The sequence below is a fragment of the Meles meles genome, chromosome 17, assembly GCF_922984935.1.
Source record: "Meles meles chromosome 17, mMelMel3.1 paternal haplotype, whole genome shotgun sequence".
Classification (NCBI taxonomy): Eukaryota; Metazoa; Chordata; class Mammalia; order Carnivora; family Mustelidae; genus Meles; species Meles meles.
The window spans coordinates 18,958,781-18,964,741 of record NC_060082.1 but is presented as its reverse complement, the minus strand read 5'-3'; positions in this window follow the sequence as shown (position 1 = coordinate 18,964,741).

Below are 5,961 nucleotides of genomic sequence, written 5' to 3'. Positions count from 1 at the left end.
TCTGAGGAAGTAAAATTACACTAAGAAACATTCCCCAGTCATTGAGGGCAGGGACAGCTGGGAGCTAGGGATGATAAAACATTATGGGGAAATAAAAACTTCCTGCAGTGGAGAGGATTAGTTGTCAACAAAATCAACTCCAAGAAGGGTGCAATTTATTCATCGTTGTATCACCTTCTCTTTCATCTACTCCTTATCCCAATTCAAACAATACCTGCTTTAGCAGCTAGTGATGGAATTTGATTGATTTACAATGAATACCAGCTAAGAAGTTAGGAAGACTAAATTTATTAAAGTTCTGTGGATTACCAGTTAGTACATGGTTACACTAATCACTTAGCCTCTCCAGTTCTCAATTTCTTCATCATAAAGAAGGAGTTAAGATGCAGTATCTTTAAGTTCCAACATTCAGTAGTTCCCTCTATCTCTGGTTTCACTTCCCCCTAGTTCAGTTACCCTACCTGCAGCTTCAGTTTCTGGAAACTGATGATCCCTTTCTGACATATAGTCCCAGGGTCAATAGTAGTTTAACACTATGTCACAATGCCTATGTCATTCCCTCACTTCCTCTCATCACATAAGCATTTTATTATCTCACATCATCACAAGAAGAAAAAAGGTGAGTACAGTACAATAAGTATTTTGAGGGAGACATGTTCACATAACTTTTATTATAGCATATTATTATAATTGGTCTATTTTATTAATATTGCTAAACTCTTACTGTGCCTAATATATGCTGTTTTTTGCTATTTATTTATTTATTTATTTTATATTTTATTTATTTATTTTTTCAGCGTAACAGTATTCATTGTTTTTGTACAACACCCAGTGCTCCATTATATGCTAAGTTTTATTATAGTATGTATGTGTAGGAGAAAACATGATATAGTTAAGGTTCTTTACTATCCATGGTTTCAGGTATCTGCTGGGGGCCTTAGAACATGTCCTCTGTGGATAAGGCAAGGTATTATTATAAGTATTTTGAGACTCAAATATATGGGCTCTGTTTATTTAGCAGCATATTCATCCTATGGAGTAAGGCATGAAAATGCTTTTACACTTAGGTATTTAAGAAACTTCAGAGATATTCAAAGAGGAAGATCTAAAACCAAAATAAACATGTAGCAGAGACTAAAGTGAATAAATTTTGATATTCTAATGAAGGAAATTATATATGCATGTGTGTGTGAGATGTATGACTGACTCTTTTTCATGCAAGGAACAGTTTGAGTTTACTTCTATTACTACATTTTTGTTATAAATTTGATTTAGGGTTAAAGCAATCTAAAGCACATTGACATTTTTTATTCACAAGCAAACTGATTTGCAATTTCTCTAATACAATATACCTTGAACATTGCTTTTAGATTAGACATTTTAGTGGATTAACAGGTAAGAAATATATTAGGTCAACATAGTACTAGAAGTCCTACAACAGCAATCAGACAATAAAAATAAATAAAAGGTATTTGAATGGGCAATGAATAAGTCACACTCTCTCTCTTTGCAGATGACATGATACTTAATATGGAAAACCCAAAAGACTCCATCCCCATACTACTAAAACTCATACAGTAATTCAGTAATGTGGCACGACATAAAATCAATGTACAGAAATCAGTTCCTTTCTTATACACTAACAATGAAAATATAGAAAGGGAAATGAGAGAATTGATTCCATTTACTATAGCACCAAGAACCATAAGATACCTGGGAATAACCTAACCAAAGAGATAAAGGATCTGTACTCAAGGAACTACAGAACACTCATGAAAGAAATTGAAGAAGATACAAAAGATGGAAGAGCATTCCATGCTCATGGACTGGAAGAATAAACATTGTTAAAATGTCTGTACTGCCTAGAGCAATCTATACTTTGAATGCCATATTGATCGAAATTTCACCAGCATTTTTCAAAGAGCTGGAGCAAACAATCCTAAAATTTGTATGAAACCAGAAGAGACCTCGCATTGCTAAGGAAATGTTGAAAAAGAAAAACAAAATTGAGGGCATTACGTTGCCAGATTTCAAGCTTTACTACAAAGCTTTGATCACCCAGACAACATGGTACTGGCACAAAAACAGACACGCAGACCAGTGGAACAGTGGAGAGATCCCAGATTTGGACCCTCAACTGTATGGCCAAATAATCTTCAACAGAACAGGAAAAAATATACAGTGGAAAAAAGACAGTCTCTTTAATAAATGATGCTGTGAAACTTGGAGAGCTATGTGTAGAAGAATGAAACTCGACCATTCTCTTACACCATACACAAAGATAAACTTGAAATGGATAAAAGACCTCAACGTGAGGCAGGAATCTATCAAAATCCTAGAGGAGAACATGGGCAGTAACCTCTTCGACACTGGCCACAGCAACTTCTTTCAAGACATGTCTCCAAAGGCAAAGGAAACAAAAGAAAAATAAATGTTTGGGACTTCATCAAGATCAAAAGCTTCTGCACAGCAAAAGAAATAGTCAACAAAACAAAAAGGCAACCCACAGAATGGAAGAAGGTATTCACAAATGACACTATAGACAAAGCGCTGATATCCAAGATCTATAAAGAACTCCTCAAACTCAACACATACAAAACAGATAATCACATCAAAAAATGGGCAGAAGACATGAGCATACACTTCTCCAAAGAAGACATACGAATGGCTAACAGACACATGAAGAAATGTTCATCATCATTAGCCATCAGGGAGATTCAAATCAAAACCACATTGAGATACCACCTTACACCAGTTAGAATAGCCAAAATTCACAAGACAGTAAACAACATGTGTTGGAGAGGAAGTGGAGAAAGGGGAACCCTCTCACACTCTTGGTGGGAATGCAAGTTGGTGCAGCCACTTTGGAAAACAGTGTGGAGACTCCTTAAGAAATTAAAAATAGAGCTTCCCTATGACCCTGCAATTGCTCTACTGGGTATTTACCCCGAAGATACTGATGTAGTGAAAAGAAGGACCATCTGTACCCCAATAGCAACAATGGCCACAGTTGCCAAACTGTGGAAAGAACCAAGATGACCTTCAATGGACAAATGGATAAAGATATGGCCCATATAAACAATGGAGTATTATGCCTCCATCAGAAAGGATGAATACCCAACTTTTGTATCAACATGGATGGGACTGGAAGAGATTATGCTGAGTGAAATAAATCAAGGAGAGAGAGAGTCAATTATAGGTTTCACTACTTGTGAAGAATGAAGAATAACATGGAGGACATTGGGAGATGGAGAGGAGAAGTGAGTTGGAGGAAATTGGAGGGGGAGACAAACCATGAGAGACTGTCGACTCTGAGAAACAAACTGAGAGTTATGGAAAGGAGGGGGGGCGGGGGTTTGGGTGAGCCTGGTGGGTATTAAGGAGGGCAAGTGTTGTATGGAGCACTGGGTGTGGTGCATAAACAATGAATGCTGGAACACTGAAAATAAATAAAATAAAATAAAATGAAAAAAATAAAGACATGAAGACGCAGGAAAAAAAGAAAGAAAGAAAGAAAGAAAGAAAGAAAGACATTAGGTGATACCTATAGGTTTAAAAGAAGAAGCCAGGCGAGCAAACAGAAACAATACCAGTAATATAAAATGTGCTGAAACCAATGGTAGATGTGCCTTGAGATTATCCAGGAAAGGACATGCTCAGTATAAAATTAAAATATCTAACTTTTGAGATGGTTCTAAGTACAAACCAGATAAGAGCTAGCTATGAGATGTAAAAGCCTATGGCTCCATTTTGTGGTTCATCGAACTTCGTCATATACTTTAATATAATGCTAAATACTTAGATAGTTTATAAACTAAGTGCTATAAAATTTTTTAAAGTTAAGGAACCATGGGCCACAAAATTAATGTTTTTATCCTGTTCTTTTTATTCTCAAAATATTTAAAAGAATAGTAACCTCACAATCATTTCACATACAAAATAAAAATTTTAATGTTACATTTTCTAACTTAAGTCAGGTTGGGTCTTTAACAATTAACTGTATTTTTTTGAATAGCAATTTAGGTAAGAAGGTTTAGACATCATAAGAAGATCATATATGTGAAGTATGCTCTCTGTATATCACAATTGTTAAGGCTGAATTTGTAACAAATCTAATTCAGGACATTCAACCTCCTTGTGAGGACCTCAGATCCCCCTACCAACATCTGCCAACCTGTGTAAAATAGACATATAACACAACAGTAATCTTTTCGGTAAAATTTGATGACTGAAGAAAATCTTCTGCTCTAGATCCTTATTAGGGCAGGAACACAGCTTAAGGAGAGAAAGAAAAAAAGAAGTTATACACGCATGAAATTTTTTCCCTGGACAATTTTGATAGTAATAAAGACTAGATACTAGATTGAGTACATGCACAGTTTGCTTTGCTGTTGAAATATGATACTTGGCTATCTCTCTTCTGGGATTTCCTAGTAGATTTCAAGAAAACTGATTATCTGAAATGAAGTTTTTTCTTATCAATGGAATTTTAATATCAGATATTTGGGATTAAGGTTATCTTATTTATATCAGAAATAAATTTTGTGCAAATTAGTTTATTCCTTATCATTAAAATTTGGGAATAAGAGTTGTAGAGTATAAACCATAACAATAATGGAGGAAAAAGCAATATAGATATTACACCAGTAAAATACATTCCGTAACGCAAAATTGCAATAATTTCTCTTAGAACAATTCTCCTTTAGTTTTTCACATCCAGAATGGTCAGCTGGCACTTGATAAACCAAGTTCACACAAATTTGCAAGATGTACTATTCTGCACACTTAGTGACATATGATATAAGCACACTCCAGGGCTGTTTGGCTTCCTCCTACTTTTACACTCCTCACATAATAAGCAAATGCAGGCTGGGGGTGCTCGAGACTCATGAAACCAGAGGGCTTTCTGAATTTATAGGCATCATCACAACATGCACACTATCGTGGATGCAAATAATTTATATCTGGTACAAGAATTGGAACAAAGATGTACACATTAGTAAGGGGCACTATAGCTTTAACTTACCTTTAGCTTAAAACTTACTTATTAAGCTTTAGCTTAATACACGTTCTTATTTCTGGAATGGAATTTTAGAACATGGCCAAGGGATACAAAAACCTGGACATGGGGCTACCACCTGAAACTATTTTATTTTCAGAAAGAAAAAACAGTAAGAAATAAAGGAGGTATTTAAATCCTCTTCTAGCAAGCAATCAGGAATCAGCTTTACCTGTGTATAGGTTTTGAATATAAGAAATGAAGAGCCTTCAAGCCTTCCTATAGCCTCCTTAAAGCCCCCTAGTTCAAATTCACCCTTACATGCTGCTATTCTCCGAGGAAGGAGGAAAAGAAAATTTCCACTGACCCAGCTCGTGATTTACATACAGAGAGCAAATAAATGAATGGAGTGGGGGATGGGGCAGTGAGAAGCAATGTGTTTCCTTTTCAACCGCAGAAAATAAGATTACTTACCAAGAACATTTTTATCCAGGGCAAATGTTTATTCCTTCTATCACTCGGCGCCTCAGTCTCTGCAAGAAATCAATTTCCACTCTACCTTTCCCTCCTATTTCTAAAAAGAGAGGGAGAGAGGCGGATAATGCTTAAGCTTCAGGGTCCAGAGGAAGATAGAGCAGAGGTCAAAAGACTCCCATGGCGCTCTTCATCCTGATTCGAGCTAGGAGAGTGAACCCATGGGGAGGGAGGGATCTTCTCTAAGGAGGATACCGAGGGTGGCAAGGGGGGACTCATTTCACAGACAAAATATAAATCATCTACAAAGAGAATTACCAGCCCCTCAGTCACACAAACAATTCCCTGGGGAAGTAGGTTTCAAAGAGGAAAGGGAAGTTCTTCAACTGAAAGAGAGAGAGAGAGAGAGGAGAGAACGTAGGATTCGGGTTTCGGGTTTGGGCAGAAGGGATGGGACCAGGGAGAGGAAAAGAGAGAAGGAATAAAGC